General features: G+C 50.1%; 1 long non-coding RNA gene across 1 annotated transcript; it reads left to right on the forward strand.

Annotated features, from left to right (window-relative positions):
• Positions 1–259: 259 nt before the first annotated feature.
• Positions 260–12,383, forward strand: LOC308492759. The gene is made up of 3 exons (XR_013992568.1): positions 260–6,083; positions 6,820–7,031; positions 9,770–12,383. It is a non-coding gene; the product is annotated as an uncharacterized lncRNA (long non-coding RNA).
• The last annotated feature ends 4,821 nt before the right edge of the window (positions 12,384–17,204 follow it).

The following is a 17,204-nucleotide window of genomic DNA, read 5'->3' on the forward strand; positions in this document are numbered from 1 at the left end:
TTCCTGCAGCCTGCCTGCTTCCTGGGGCTCTGGGCTCCCTCCTCCCCTCCCGTGTCCCCAGGCCCTGGAAGCCAGCCCTGAAGGGGTGCACCCTCCCTCCTGCCCAAGGAGGGCTGCTGTCTCCTTTGGATCTTTTTGCGGTCTGGGCTTGCTGTTCCTCTCAACAGTAGTCAGGAAGCCCTTACCCCAAAAAGTATCTGCGGGAGGCCTGCTCTACAGGAGAGTCACCCCGAGGGCTCCAGGTGAGTCACACACCACACCCACGGGCAAGGAGTGGAGCCATCAACCTGACTTTCCCTTAGAGTTGCTGAGCGCCTTTAGGGCAAGCACTGTACCGCTCTGTGCCTTTTAATCATTTACTGGTGCGCAGTGTCTAGTGGGAGAGTCCACAAGGTGAGAAGAAAACAGGAGTGGCTCAATTAAAGACGTGCTGGGCGTTGTGTTGGTGGCTTGGCTTCCAGCTTCCTGTCCTCTAGCTGTAGACGGGCTCCCTCTGGGCTCCTTTTGGGGAATTGCCTTTCCCACCCGGAAGCCCTCCTGGCGGGATTGTCACTCCAGGCATCTTGCCTTCCCCTGCCCAGGTGAATACATACCCAGGACAGGCCTGGAATTGGCTTCTGGAACTACAGCGAGGCCACAGCAGGGCAGGGATGGCCACGCAGGTCTCCCTCTCCTTTTCTACCACTGAGAGCGCCTCCTGCTCTCCTCCCAGGATAGGCCAGGCTCCAGCGCCCCTCCTTTTCTGGCCCTGGATGGCTGCTGCGCCTGAGCTGCCCAAGATGGGGGCGTGGTGTCCAGCCTCCCCAAGCCTGTTACCTGTTACAAGCTACACCAGCGCCACGGCCTGCAAGAAACAAGGCCCCTGCAGAAGCCGCTGGTGCTGGTGTGTGGCCCACAAGGATTTCAAAGGATCCTGAGGGATCCTGAGTGGGGTGGGGTTCACTGTGGGGGTTCAGGAAAGACGGCTGGGAGCAATTACTGTAGATGTCTGAAGTAAATGAAGCCCCCACCTGGACGCAGACAGACATCAATGGGAGAGGCAGGATGGTGACAAAGGCTGAAGGGCTGACCAACTCTGCAGGAGCTCCTTCCCCTGCGGCTACCCTGACCTCCCGACCACCCAGCTACAAAGCTGGTCTTGCTAGGCCACCTGCGCGCTCGACCGCGTCGGGGTGGGGTATGTGCATGCAGCTCGAGGGTGGCATCGTGTGGTCATAGTGGGGTAGTGCACCCCACAACCTCTAAAGCGCTCCATTCACAGGTCACTCCCCGAGTGCCGAGACAATTGTGTGCTGCACTGTTTTAGGAGGGCAAAGCCTGCAGAGCTTCCTACCGGAACCAGAGTTTCTGTGAGGGACAGTCCTGAGGGGCGCAGAGCCTGAAAGGAATGGTGGTGAGGCGCTAGAGAGAGCTCAAGGGCGAGAAATGGGAGGGAAATGTTGCTAGAGGGCAGTTTCCCCCAGTGAGGGTGTCTGCCTCCCAGCCCGCTCTCCTGGGTCTAGGTCCCCTTTCAGAGTAGGCTCTGGGTCCATGTCCCAGGCATTTAACTTCCCCTAGTCCTTCACTTGAGTCCCTGAAGTGGTTCAAATCCAAGGGACCTATTCTCAGGAAAGGAAAGGGGGCCGGGGAGAGGGCATGACTCAGAAAAGGCTCCTGTTCCCGATGTTAATGGAAAGAGCCTGCACTTTAGAAGCAATCAGATCTAGATTCAAATCTCATGTCCTCCCTGGATTGTGTGACCTCAGGAACGGCCTTCCCTCTGCACTTCAGTGTCCCCATCTGTAAAGTGGGATGAGAATGCTGGCCTTGCAGGAGCATGGAGAATAGTCACGGTCTGTACAAGGGGTGGTCATCACTACAGAAAGAAAGGCCTCAACTCCAAGTCTTAGGGTGTCGGCTCTGGGGAGGGATCTGCTTGCTTGCCTCTGTGTGGCTGTGTCTTTCTGCATTTGTGTGTGTGTCCATTAGGCAATGAGTCATCTGCCTGAATCCAGCCACGCTCCCTACCTGACCCACCCAAACAGACTGGAGGTGTGCTGAGAGACCAAGCTCCTGTGGTCAGCACTGAGGGTTGAAGCAAGTCAACAAGGCCCCAGGAGTAAGGGGAAAGAGGGAGGGGGGCACAGCACGTTGGAGGAGTGAGGGCTATTTGGGAGAGGGGCAGGTGGCACAAACAGCGTGAAGAGAAGCCTAGAAGGGAAGGGGAGAGAGGGGGAGAGTGCACGGCAAAGTGGGGAGTCTCTCCAGCACCCTGACGTCCCCCAGCAGCACCTAAGCAAGGTGTTCTGCTCCACGCTGGGCCAAGCCGATGCAGTGTCCTTGTACCAGTTTCCTTCCTTCCCTGGGATTCTGCATGTGCGCCATGAGTGGAATGTGCTGGATTCCTTCTCCCAGCTGCCATCTGCTCCCCTCCCCCCAGGCCAACCTCCCAGGCTAGTGAGGACTGGCCCCAGCAGCTCTGCTTGAGGGCCGGAGCTGTGAGGGTGCAGGGAAGGTGTGGGCCTGCCAGGCAGGGGGGCAGGGCAGGCTGAGATGGGAACACCAGGCTCTGAGAGGAAGGAATCGGAGAAATTACCAGCAGTGAAAGCTATAGGTTTCCCCAAAGTACAATTTGAATAGAAATGTCAAACACCCCTGGAGTTATGATAGTCTGTATGACATACCATTCTGTATACCCACTTGATAATATCACAGGTGTGTATGGCCACGCTGCTGCAAATGACTCCTGCCTCTTCCCGGGAGATGGTCTTTCCCATCCCAGCAGAGCCCACAGAGCCTTCTCTGTCCTTCCCACAGGTGGTCTCATCTGGGCTGGGCCTGGGGAAGTGACAGTGGAGACCAAAGCACTCTCAGAAGAGAGCTGTTATGTCACTCATAGAGAAATAGACAGTTGTCATCGGGTACTTTCATTTTTGCCTAATCTGGAGGGTAGCCTAAGTCCCCTGGAAGTTGCTGAGCCCTACCTCTCTGTTCCACACATTCTTCCCTTCCACCCTTGCTTTCTAGCCTTTCCTTCTCTCATTTCTCCTTTCCCATTTCCTTCCCTTCTTTCTTTTCCAGCATCTATGCCTTGATCTTCCAGGGATGCCCTCAGATGTGGTTCTTTCCTTGGAGAGACCCAGGTGTTAGTGTGGTACCCATCCTGCTGAGCTGTGCTCCTCAGATGCAGGGCCTGGGGCTGGGAAGGTGGGAGGTAGGAGCAGAAGGTGGGAGCAGCATGGTTGATAGTCTGTGGACGGGGGCTTTCAGTAGAGGGGCGAGCACACCACGTCAGGGTGGACGCTGGCTTGTGTTCTCTACAGCACAGCCCATGCTAGTCCCCAGGATGGAAAGTTACCTTTGTTGTTGGAGCAAGAAGTCTCCATCTGGGGCCCTTAAGGAAGTGGGATTTTTAAGGTCAAGGTTGCAGGGTCATCTCACCATCCAGGAATCCCTTCCCGACTCCACCCTCCTTCTAGGACACTACAAATCTGTGCTTATTTTTCTTTTGGAGAATGGATTCCAGCTCATCACCAGGCCCCATCTAGACCTCTTGAATCAGCAGCTCTAGAGGTGGGGCCCTGCAATGTGTTTTGATAAGCTTTCCAGGTGATTCTGATTCACACTCAAGTTTAAGAACCGCTGTTGGAGGCACAAGAAAGAAAGACATCTAAGGGTTGGGATAGGAATGGGAGACTTTTGGGTGGCCAAGAAGTAGGGTTGTGCAAAGAAACTTTGGGAAAGAAAGGAGAGAGAAAGTAAACCAGAGCCTGGCCTTCCCTCTGGGCAGCGGGGGCAGCCAGGCATTTGGCAGGGAGCCCTCTGGACGGTCCCCTCCAAGGGCTGGGAAGAGGTGCCAAGGGGTTGAGTGAAACCTGCTTGGTGTTTGGTTCTTCCAGGTATCTTGATGAGAGAGACAAAGTCAGTTACTCTGAGTCACGAGATCAGGAAGGCACAGATTAACTGGCTAGAAAAATGCTTCTTTCGATGATGTTTCTTCAACAACAAAAAAGAACATTTACAAACATGTCATTGGAGCCACAAGGAAGGGAAATCTTGAAAAGTTTCTTTCAGGAACAAGATGAAAGTGGAAAATCAGTTTCATACCTGTGACTACTCACGTAAATGTGTGCAAAATGCCATGGCAATGTTCTTTTCCTTGGTCCAATTTTGAAATATTTCCAACATACAGAAACATACAAGGAGTAATATAGCGAAAGCTTTGTACCCACCACCAGAAATAGCAAATGTTAACATGGTGCCACATTTTTCTCAGATCACGATTATTTTTAAATAAAACCTTACAGACATGGTGAAGACCCTTTGTACCCCCTTTCTTCCCTCCAAAATGCAGCAGCTATCCTGAAACGGATGGATAGTCTTCTCCTACATGTGTTCCTACTTCACCACGTATGAATTACTCGTAAAGTATACCAGCAGTGCTTTGAGTGTTTCTGAATGTACGTAAGTGGGGTTACTCCGGAATTTGCTGGTTTTCTCCTCACAGTGTTTCTGAGGTCTACTGATGTCGAAGGGTAGAGATTCAGGCCATTCACTTTAACTGATAAATGACATGAAACTGTACAGATGGATCACAATGCATCCATTCATCTACCGAAGATGTTTAAGTTGTTTCCAGTTTTTCACTGTCACAAACGACTGCAGTGAACACCCCTGAACGTGTTTCTCTAGCCTGTAGCCAAGAAGCAGGGCTGTCCGTCCTTGAAAGAGTGCATCTCCAGCTCCATACACATTGCCTGCTTGCTCACCAGCTTGGCTGAAGCAGGTCTCGTTTCCACCAGCGTGGGTATGATACGTACTAAAAGATCCTTTATTCAGTGTGCTCTTGGGTTGTGTTCTTTCCTGAATGTAAACCAGTTCTGAGGGTTTTTTCCAGTTCATTCCTGACCTTTCTAACTCTACTTTGCCTTAAAGCCTTAAATTCTTCAGCCATGATTTCTTCTACCAGTAAGGTTTTCCAGAATCTGAACCTAGTGGCCAAGAAGGAATGACCAGTGTGTCATAGGTGAGTGGTATGTGTGTTGTGTGTCTGCCTCTGCGTCCATATCTATGCCTGTAACTTTTACCAAAGCCAGCGAGAAGGAAGGCTGGAAAGCACAAGCCTCTCTACAATGTCTTTTCAACAGTGCATCGAAACCAGGAAAGCAGGAGGTAGCCGGTGTGCCCCAGAATCCCTCTCATGCTTTCGTCCCTTTCCTCCCCTTCTCTTCTCTAGTGTGGGTTAGGGGAAGAATTGTTTCATAATGTCACCCAGCTCCATCTTCTCAGCTCTCCTACCCAACCAAACTCGAAACCCTTCTCTAAGCCACTTAACCCGGTAGGAGAAGGAAAAAGGTGTGCTGGTGGGTGGCAGGGGCCGTCCCATGTGCTCCATCTGGGGGAAAGGGCTGACTTTTGGGCCCTGAGCCTAAGAGCTCTGTGTGCACGCCAAGGGCTGCCTCCTGCATCTGGCCCTGTAGGGTTGGGAGAGTGGCCAAAATCCGAGACTAGGCAGTGACCGTGGACAACCTAGAGCTCAGCCATTGACCCTGTCCCAGGACCATGCAGAATTGCCCTGAGCTCCTTCCTTCCTAGGCCCTGAAGCAAGGAGACTTCCTGTCTTCTGAAGTAGACTTGAGAAAGGGGGGGTACGTGAAAAGGACCACCACAAAATTGCCTGTATCAAACTAAGAATGTTTCTAGAGGCAATAACCCAAAGTGAATGAAAAAGTACAGTTCACAGTCAAGTGGGAATATGGAAGGCTCTGATCCAGGACTATTTTTGGATGGGACGGTTTTTCCCCCCCAAACACCTTAAGTATGGCTAACAGGCGTTGATTGTTTGTCCTTTCTCAAAAAGATGAAGCCTGAAACCTTTGACTTCCTTGTTCCACAACCTCTTTTTGGCCCTGAGCAGTCTGACCTCATGGACCCAGGTGACCCACCTCTGGCTGGAGGACGGGAGGCCTCCCGTGTGCCAAGGGTGTCCCAGCAGAGACCTCACCTCTGAGCCCCACTCGGAGCCAACGAGGACGAGCAGGGCTGGCGTCACTGCTTTCCCAGCCCAGCCGGGAGGACGGGGCCAGTTGGGGAAAAGAGCCAATGTAAGTGACGGGGTGCCACGACCATGCTGGTGGCCAGCAAGTGAGTCAGCAGCAAGTTTAAGCAACAAACACTTGCACCATAGGATGTTTCTCAAATTCTTGTCTACTTTTGGAAAGTATGCAGTGCCCTTCCGTTGAGGATCTGGATTCTGAAATAGCTACAGAAAATGTTAAAAATGCTGCGGGTAAAGACAAGCCTGCATTGGCCCTTCTCCTAAAATAATAGTTAACCATTGTGTTGCGTGTCCCTGAGCCCATCGTTTAACCCGCCTGTATCTTAGTTTCCCCATCTGTGACTTGACAGGAATGTATGGAAAATGTCTCTGGGGATTCTTTCCAGTCTAACATTCTGAGACTATGCTCCCAGTCTTAATACCCAGGCTGGGTCTACACAACACCGAGACCACTAGCCAGTTCAGTTAGTGTGGACAAAATGTTCTCCCCAATCAATTCTTTGGCACAGTGTAGATAAAACCACCCGTTCACTGGCACAATGCTTCATTTCACAACTGGCTGCTCTGGCATCATCTTAAACAGCAGTTCCTCCACAGGAGTGTCCCGACATGCTGCATGTCGGGAGCAATTATAAGGTGTGTCATAGGCAATTTACTATCAATAACAAGCTATTGAGGATTTCAAATGATTGATGAACTTTTTATCAATTAGAACAGATTCAGTGTATCCCTGTTATAATGCCCTGTCACTCACTTTCATTCCCATATGCCTCCCTGTACAGAAGAAGAAGGAGTGGAGTTTCAGCCGCCAGGCAGGATAGCCTGTAACCCTGAGCCTACCGGGGAGGCCCATGGGAGGGTGTCATGGGCATGCGTGTGAATGTCAGCTGCAACATGGCATCTGAGGATGATTGACAGACACCCTGGAACTATCTGATCCAAATGGGAACAGCTGCCAACCTCCTATGATTCAGCCACAAGCCAATGAAGGAAGGTATTGAATAGGGTACAAAATGAGGGGCCTGTCATTATGTCTGTCTCTTGGTCCAAAAAATATTATTTCACCATAATTTGTTCATAGTTGAAGAAGAGGAGGGGGCAGGAAATAGGGTTGATTGAGCACTTAGGTGCCAAGTCCTGTGCCAGACTCTTGTGGAAGGTTTGAATGCTACTCTTCATGTACTTTCTGTTCTCAGCTGTCCAGTGGGATCCTACTTTCTCCCCTTTGTGGTTTGGAATATGCATGTAATATTCTCGCCAGTGAGTTGTCAATAGAAGCGACGTGTGTCAATTCAGTACCAGGGAATGTAATCACTAGTTTTGGATCTTCCAGAGTTCCCTCTCCCTCCACCACGGGGACTGGCAACCACAGTGGCTGTTCCATCACGAGCCCGAGTTTGGGGGGACTATGGAGCAGAGCCCCCAGTCAACTGTGATGCATGTGAATATCATATCACATGTGAGGAGGAAGGAAAACTTGGTTGTTATAAGCCACTGAGATTTTGGGGTCGCTCATTACTGCAGCACAACCTAATTTTGTGCTGACTGATACAAAGTTTTACATAGCATAGTAACATAGTGGGGAAATGTGAACTTTAGAGTCAAAAAGACCAAGGCTGGAATCTTAACAGTTACTGACCTTGGGCAATTTGTAACTTCTCTGGGTCTCACCTTCTTTATCTATAAAATGATAGTTATGATTACTATCTCATGATATTGTTATTAGGTTTGGAAACAGTATTTATAAAATACTTAGCACAGGATTTGGCACATAGTAGATATTCAATTGTAATTATTTTAATTTCACTTATTCCTTAAAATAGGCCCATGAATAAATAGAGATCCTAAGAGTATAAGAGAAAGGATAATTCATTATTGATGTTTCAAATGCCATCATACACTGGCCAGGGACCCAAGATTAAGTGGACATGTGAAGCCACCTGAGCCCACCCTCCCTGAGCTCAGAGAAGCTCTAGAAAGAGAGGAGGGCCCAAGGATACCATTTATAATTTAGTCTTTCTATTGCCGGAGGGAAGGCAGACTCCACTTACAGGAGTGATTATTGATACCTTCAGCTTATAAAATACGAACATGGCAGTGGAGTGGGTTCGTTCCACTGAAGCTTGTTATCTTATCAAGCAAAGTGCCAGCCGAGGTTTTTCCCAAAGGTCCCATGAGGTAAACTCTCCTCTCGAATCAGCTTATTAGTATTCTCACATCCACTTCAGTTGGCTCAGCGGAACCCAGGAATAATGTGGAGAGCAACTACAGAGGAAGGGACAGAGGAGGAGAACGTGCCTGGCATGGGGGGACTTCACCTCCTTCTGCTCCCCCCCCGCATCTTCCTCCCTCCCCACCAAGCCTGACCTGATAGAGCAGTGGGGACACTGCCCAGAAGGCAGTGGGGGACCCATCTCTCTCTCCCCACACCAATCCCTCTGGAAGCCAGCACATTCCAGGGCCAAAGCTTGCTGCAATTTCCACTTATATTTAATTTGGGGGAGTATGTTACCTCAAAGCCCAGTTTTCTCCAAGGTCGACTCCCAGATCTCTGTTTCCCTCTGAAATGCCACATCTTGGCCATGAACTTGGAATTGGGAACATTCAATGGCCTGCCCCATGGAGCTCCTCAATTCCCCTTGAGGGATGGAAGCTCCCTGGTCATATTCACACACATGAAGGGCAGGCAGTCACTTGGGGCCCAAGGAGAACATGACCACCTTGTCATCAGTAGTAGGTCAGGAAGAAAACGCTGGTTGAGACACCCACAGCCTTTGTTGAATGGACAATGAAGAAATGTCCAGTTCCAGACAAAGCACCACATGCTTTGGCAGCTTTGGCACCTGCCATTAATCTGACCCTGACTTGCTCTTGATTGATGTTTTACTTTTCCTTGTAATTTTTGACAATTCCCGATGAGAATTCCCATGGCCTGTGGCATGGCTGATCTCCCGCAAATGGGTGATTCTTTCAAGTTAGGAAGGTTTAACAGAACTATGTTAGAGGTACTTGGATTTGTGCTCAGGGTGCACAGTACGCTGAGAATGGATATGAGCCTGTGGGATTGAGTGCAAGAGGGGCCCGTCAACCTCACTTTGATCAGGATCTCAGATTGTACCTCTGATCCAGGTTAAAATCTACTGAATGGTTTCCGTGACCATGATCGGGATGAGCAGTGGTCTTCTGGATGGACTCATACTGGCGCATGAGAACCAAGTGTGAAGTATTCAGGAACTCTGTGAGCCAGCTTTTAAACCATTGCTAGCTTGCAGTCTATTATGGTGGGATATTTACACCATGGAAATTGGCAAACTCTACACATCAGGGGGTGTGAGTGTGTGTGTTGTGTGTGTGTGTGTGTGTGTGTGTGTGTGTGTGTGTGTGTAGAGCTACATTACCAAGGTTTGCATGGCTTCTTGCAAAGCCATTCCTTTCATTGGAAATACTATTCCAGGATCCGAGGAATCAGTCTTGCACATGGGAAGCACATAGCCCTCTGGAACCTTAGACAGCAATGAGGACTCTTAAAGAAAAATGTAATATTGCTAGAAACTTTTACCAGACGGGGCTCTATGGCTTTAGTCCTTGTGCTGAGATGATAAATGTAAAGCTTTAGCTGAAGTGAGAATTCCATGTAAATGCTGGGTTTTAGAGCACTGCAGGCATCTGTAATAATGTTCTGTAAAAAGCCTTCACTGAATTCTCAATGGAGCAGGGGTCTCTCATTGACAGGACGTCCAGGAGCAGCCTCTGGCCCCGAAGTCTTGCAGAGAAGGTACACCTGGAACTCAGCAAACTGTGCCCCATGCTGTGGGGGCTGCTGTCGGAAGGACACAGAGCTTCGAATAATCTATGTTGAGACTGAATTGTCTCCCCTCAAAATTCAGAGGTTGAAGCCCCAACCCCCAATGCGACTGTATTTGGAGACAGGGCCTTTAAGGAAGTAATTGAAGTCAAATAAGGTAATAAAGGTGGAGCCTAATCCAACAGGACTTGTGTCCTTACAAGAAGAGGAAGAGACACCAGGGACGTGCACCTACAGAGTACAAGCCATGTGAGGACGCAGTGCAAAAGCACCCGTCTGTGATTCTCGCCAGACACCTACCCTGCTGGCACCTTGATCTCAGACTTCCAGCCTCCAGAATTGTGAGAATATCCATTTCTGTTATGTAAGCCACCCAGTCTGTATTTATTCTGATATGGCAGGCCGAGCCAAATAATACAATCTACGATGCAGATGGCTTGTTTCCTGTTTTTGTCTGTTTATTGAGCAATTTTGCAGGATAAGACACCTCCCCACAATTCTTCAGACCCTCTAAACTCTGCCTAAGGTTCTCAATAGCCCCAGTTACCCAACTGGGAAGCCAACAGATGGAACCAGACTGAGTCAGAACCTTGGCAGGTCACCATAGCTGGAAGACTAAGATTGAACATGGGGAGAACTCTGCTCTGTCAGCCCCTAGCTGTTGGATTGTAGGCAAATCCTCACCCCTTCTGTGCCTTAGTGTCCTCAACTGTAAAATGGGGGCAAAAATACTTTCCTCCCTCATAGAATTCTGGTGAGGCTAAAACTAGAGAATATAACGATAAGTACACAGCACGGTGCTCAGCTAGCTCCTCCCGGAAGCAAAGGCAGCCCAGGTACAACCTGGGCCAAAGACAAATCTGCCTGCCCTGGCACTGGGGGCGGGGGTGGGGGGACCAGGGGTCGGGTGGGGTGGGTGCCTGAGAGGCAGGTTCTTTCCTCTCCAGGTGACGTGTAATGTGGGGGAGTAAGTCATCTTCCGAAGACAGCCCCTCTTGACACCAAGACCTGCCCCCAGTTGAATTCTTCTCTCTCCTGATTGTGCCCAAACAGGATGAGATCGTCTTGCTCTGGAAAAGATGTGCATCTTAAGAAATAAGATAATGAAGTAAAAGTTTCACAGTGAGCCTGGCTTTCAGCAAGCTAATAATTTCTATCTACATACCTCCCACGAGTAGTTTTCACGCTCCCCCCACCCTCAGTGCAGCTGTGGCCATGGGGCTGAGACACAATTTGGACCCTTTGATGGGAACGGCATTGGGTAACTGTATTAACCAATTGGGTTCAGCTTTACTAAGGGGAAGAGCTCCATTCATACCCAGGGCTTCTCTAACTCCTTCCCAAACACCTGGGATTGGACAGGCTGAACTCCCCCCAAGAAAGACCCCACACACACACACCAGAATGCAGTAAAGCCCAGCGGGGAGCCTTCATGATGTCCGGGTCTTCCTCACCACATCTGCTGATGGGTGTCGGCTCAGCAATGTGGTTTTACTAAACTCCAACACTCTCCTCCCAGTTTTTGTATCTCCACCACGAGCAAGAGCACTTGTGACCTGGGAGGGAACAGAAACCAACACCTGCCCTGACTCCGGCCAGGAGAGCTAGGCCTGCAGCTTGGAATGAGCTGTAGGAAACGGCCCCGCTTATAGGTGGTCTGAGCCCAGGGACGTTTGCCTCACCCAGTGAAACTCAATGAGCTCAGTGACACTTGGACCATGGTGCTTCCTATCTGACTCCCCATGTGACTAAAGTGACTCCCCCTAAAGTGACTAAAGTTCCTTCTGCACCTTTCCGTTTTTGCTTCCCCTGGGATCGAGCACACAGGGGTGCTCAGACAGAAGTCACTCGGCGTTTCTGTGCCACCTCTGCTTAAAAGTACATCGAAGACCATGTTCTGAGATGGCCTGCTTTGTACCTGCAAGACAGCAGGCTTTGCAGTCAGGCGACATTAGAGGCCAGCTTACAATCTAACCTTATCAGGGACCTGGCTGCCAAGGGACCTTTCAATGGAGATTAGTAATAACAAACTCAGCAAAGAGCTGAGGCTGAGAAATAGAATCAGGTGAGGAAATTGCTCCTGCTCGTTCAGCAAAAGGCAGTCACAAGTTTCTGGAAACATCACACCGTCCTATCATTATTTACTCTTTCTCTCCGCAGACCAAGAGGCAGCAAGGCTGAGACAAACCCAGAAGAACCAAAGCCTTCTTCTGAGAAGTTGGAAGGAATCGGGAGGAGGTTCTTAATTAAACGGAGGCAATCAGGGCTGGAGAAGCGCTACCGAGCAGGACTGGTGACAAATCTGAGCAGATTGGGCACACACCTGAGACGGCGAAAGATTCAGACTCAATTCTCCCCAAGCCTATGGAGTACCGGGGTGATCAGACTAAATAAAGAACAACAGTGCCGACAGTGAAGATACTGGTTTATGCTTAAGTGCTTGTATGTCTCTGAATCTTAACTCCAACTACATGTCCTATTGTAAATTAATATTTTTAATTCCTTGTTCTTGGCTATTTTAATAAAACTCTTTATTTCGATTTACTTAAAGAAAACCAATGCCCCTGGAAAAGTGTGCTTTGGTGACTAATGCCTCTGGGGAACCGCGTGGTTCAAGCCCAGCTGTCTGGTGGCAGTTTGTGCTTGTAATTGTCCTGATGCTTGATCAGTACTTATTAGTAAGCTCTAATCTGGAAGGGACATGATTTAAAAGCCTGAAAAGACGAAAAGCCAATGTCCCAATGATAAGTGAGCAACGGAGAGAGGGCTCAGACTCACGGCATTTCCCTGGGGAAATGCTGCTGTGCTTTAGGCAAAAGCAGCAGCAAAGAGTTGAGGAAGTACAGCCAGAGGGAGACCCAGGACTTCTGCACACCCTGCTCCTTGGCTTAATTTGTGTAGATGGAAACGATGAAAGGAATGGGCCCCATGTACGCACGTGCACACATGCGCCACTTCAAAGTGAGGTGCAGGCTTTCTGGGCAATTCAGACCCCTTGGAGGTTCCAAGAGCCCGAGGGAGATCCTTGGGGTTCTGAGATATCCTTTAGCTCAAAGATTTAGAAAAGGAGGAAACACTGCGATCCCAACAAAGAGGTGGCAAAGTACCCTGTGGTTGAAACACTTATTTCTCACTAAATATCCCACATCTCCAGCCCTCTTCTCAGTGGGGGGCCATGTGGCTGACAGCAGAAGTGACAGGAAGTGCAGCTCTGAGCTGAGCATGGAAGAGCTGCCCCTGCAAACTGGCCCTGACAGGCAGACTCTCTCCTTCCCTCAGGGGCCGCAGAGGTCACATGCTGAGGAGTCAGGACAGCACGTGGAACAGAGCTGCTCAGCCACCCTGAGTCGGACACACTGCGTGAGCACACGATGAGCGCGGGAGGTGGAAAGCCTGAGATTTCAGAGTTGGTGTCTCCCGGCAGTTTAGCCTCGTCTGACCCAGCGGGTACATTATACGTACCCACTCCTGTGTCACAGCAATCGAGAGGCCACAGAACCTAGCAGTGACTCACGTGGCACCTTGACGATGTCACTGTTCTTCTCTGAGTATCATTTTCCTCAGATGGAAATTTAAAAGTTACATAAGTGGATCTTTCTACTCTGTCATTCTCGAGTTTTGCATTTTTGAAAATTTCAGTCAATACAGACTCAAAAGTAGCTAGTTACCAGTTCTAGTGTCTGTCCTTCCCTGTCCCTACCTAGTTGCCTCTCCATTTGCCCATCTTTCTACCTATCGATCCACCCATCCTCCCATTTTACTCCTGTTTCATTGTAAAGGGAGCAGGGACAGTTGGAATAGTGTTTGGGACGCAGCCGTTTGTCTCCCTGTGTCTGCATCCTGAAAAGGCCCTCACAGATTCCTGCTATCCTTTCCTGTGATGGCTGATTTTATATGTCAATTGGGCTGGGCCGCAGTGCCCAGATAATTGGTCAGATCTTACACTGGGCGTTTCTGGGAGGGTGTTTGCAGATGAGATTAACATTTAAATGAGTGGGCTTTGAGTAAAACAGATTGCCCTCTATAATGTGATGATCCTCGTCTAATCAGGTGATGACATCGATAGAACAAAAAGACCCGTCCTTCCTTGAATAAGACAGAATTCTCCAGCAGGCATCCTTGAACTTGAACAGGACCATCTGCCCTTCCGGGTCTCCAGCCTGCCAGCCCACCCTGCAGATTTGGGGTTTGTTAGCCTCTAAAACCACATGAGCCAATTCCTTAATCTATCCTATTGGTTTTGTTTCTCTGGAGAACCCTGATTAAGACGCTTGCCCAGGGAAAAGTAGAGGGGACCCCTGAGCCCGAGTGTAGAGAGCGGTTGGGAAGCAAGCCCGGAGCATCTCAAAGGAACCAGGAATCCAGATCCATGTGCTGTCCTCTCCATCCACTTTCTACAGCATTATTTTCTCCCCTCTTCACCCCTACTCCATCGCTAGCAACTAGAGTGTTGGGAACTCAGGACTTTAAGGCAAAGTCACACCCAGCCTGCTGGCCCCAAGTCACAACCACCTTCGCTCTGTGACCCTGACCCCAAAGTGACGACTGCTCCTGGGCTGGGAAGCAGGGACTGAGGTGACTGGGCGACGTGGGCAAGTTGTTAGTCAGGCTAACCTCAGGGTCCTCCCAACAAAATGGGAGTGAGACTGTCTGCCTCTCCCACCACATTGGGCTGCAGGGAGGATGGAGAGACTAATGCACGCAAAAGTGCCTGATGAGTGGAAAGTGCTGTGCAGATATGCGGTGCTGTTACCCAACAGCCATTCATTTCACAAGCACACTTTCTGCCCAGAACTGTGCTGGGGGTAGAAAGCCAGGGATGAAAGATGCAATCTGTTCTCAAGGAGTTGTCAGTCTAGAGAGGGTGACAGCTAAAGAAACCCAAGATTCTAAGAGGGTGCAGTGAGTGCAGTAATAGGGGCCTGTCCAGGGTGAGTGAGACAGGAGCACGGGACAGGGGCTGCTTCCTCATCTCAGAGGGGTGGGGAAGGATTCCTGCAGGAAGGGGCTTCTCTGAAGGATGAGCAGAATCTAGCCAGATGAAGAAATGGGACGGGGAGGGGAGTTCCAGCAGAGGGACCTGCAGGTTCAAAGGCATGGGGGTATGAGAGAGTTTGGAGCTGTGGCTAACAGCCACCAGCAGCCAAGTTTTGGGCCGGGAGCATGAGGAATGGTGAACAGGGGTTCATCCCAGAGGGTGTGGGGGGCAGGTGGAGCCTGCTCCTTGGTTCTGTGAGGGCCAGGCTCTGTCACATCATCCCAGCCACAGAGGCCCTCGCTCTCTGCTGACATTGCCTATGACCAAGAAACTGCGGGACTTGGCCTCCATGGAAACTTCTTCCGTCTGTACTGCACGCAAGAACACGCACATGCACGTAACACTCAGGCACAGATACATAGCAAAACATGCTCAGAGACACACGTGGGTGCCTGCCCTGAGAATGCAAGGTCTTGCTCAGAATTTGCCAAACACAGAACAAGTGCTGTCATAGTACCTGTGCCTCAGAACTGTCTCTCTCCCCCCCACCCTTCCCCTCCCCCACACCCACCAAGGGCCACCTAATGCCCCCTCAGCCAGTCTGCTCTCCCTGCACTGACCCTAGCCATCTGCTGGGTTGTTTACAACATGAACACGAGGGGTCTGGGAAGAAGAAGCAGCCGTAGTGCTGTGCTTTGCACCCCACCCCCAACTTTCCAATTATTTTTCTGGAGAACACTTAGCTGTAAAGGATAATTTATGAAGTCCCTGAAGATTTGAACTTTCCGCAGAATTGGCTGTAGCTTCTAGTGGGTTAGAGTCTAATTTGAGTGGAGCAGAAGCCAGGAGCCGTGCAGGGAAGGGCCAGGGAAGGCAGGAGCGATGCTAGGTCAGGGTCCCCAAACCCCTTCCTCCCAGTCAGGGAGCTGAGCGACACCGAGAGTGGGGGGGGGCGGTGAGGGAGGGATGGGAGGGGGTGACACAGGGCACAGGAAGACCCAGGGTTGAGGGCATCTGGTTCCAGTGACCACACAGCACTGCTAATATCCTAGGCAAATTCAAAAACTCCCCAAGCAATGGAGACTTTTAAAGGAGCTCCATCCATCCTGCGTCCACCCAGGTTGCAATATCAAATACAGCCTAAGTCTACTCCACCCCTCACTGTCTCATATCAAGGACAAATGCCCACCCAGGAGCCACACATTCACATCCCTTCCCCATCAGGCACTACTTGAGGGCCAAAGTGGAGTTCCGTAAGGGCCGATCGAAATGAAAAATATGAGACTGATTCTCCCTGAGGTGGAAAATAACAGAAGAGACCTCCCTACCCTCACCCCATCCCACTCCCTTCTTAGAGCTTTTACTTTAGAAAACTTGTCAATGGAAGTGCTTTCTCTGTCTCTTTGAAATGTATGTCAATCTTTTCAGACTCAAACTAAGCCCCTGGCCAGCTTTACACCCTAGGTGAGTCTTTCTCAAGGACCAACCCGCCCCAACCATTTCTTTGAAATGGAATCACCCATCGCCTTGCTTCTGTGGGAGGGTGAGACCCTAACTTCTGCTCCAGTTATCCTAAAGAGATGAGAAGTTTGTTTTTCCTTTGGATAAAGGCAATTAGCAAACACAGATGGCCACCCCAATAACCAGGTGACTGTAGAATGAACAATGCCTGACAAATGATGCTGTCAGGTTCTCTTACCTGGGGAGTCGTAGCTGCTGGTCTATAGAAAAGGGGAAGAAGCAGATTGCTTGTGATGTTCATGACATTATTATGCTTTCGGTACCAAACTGTTTTCCTTCTCTTCTTCTGTGGAGAAATTTGCTGGGTTAGGAGAAGATTTTGTTTTAAATTCTATTTCCCCAGCAAATCCCACACTTTCCTAAAAAGAGTACGTGGCAATGCCTTACCCAGGACCTTGAAGAGGAGGGAGGCCTCAGAGTGTGTGTGTGTGTGTGTGTGTGTGTGTGTGTGTAGAAAGGGGGGTAATTTTCAGGCCCTGGCAAGGTCAGATCCTGCAGGGATCACGGAGCCTGTGTGTCACCTGGAGGAAAAAGACTCTTCTCCATCCTGAACGGGGCGGGGGGTGGGGGGGGTGGTCTAGGCAGCTGGCCCAGGTCCTCCAGCCCTCAGCCTGCCCTCCTCAGGGGGCTCTCTGCCCTGGGTTAAATAGGGAAGGGGCATGAGGACTTTTTTGTTGTTGCTGTACAAAAGAAAGAATTAGCAGGTTGGATTCCAAGCCTGCTGCCTACGTGCTCCAAGGTACAGGACTTAGGCAGATGTTAATCCATCACACAAAACAGGCCATCCCAAGCCTTTTGAGCAAAGAGATTCCATCTGTAAAGACCATTCCTGTAATTAAACCTCTTACAAATTAGCCACAGGC

Source organism: Rhinolophus hipposideros, assembly GCF_964194185.1.
Source record: "Rhinolophus hipposideros genome assembly, chromosome: 25".
NCBI lineage: Eukaryota > Metazoa > Chordata > Mammalia > Chiroptera > Rhinolophidae > Rhinolophus > Rhinolophus hipposideros.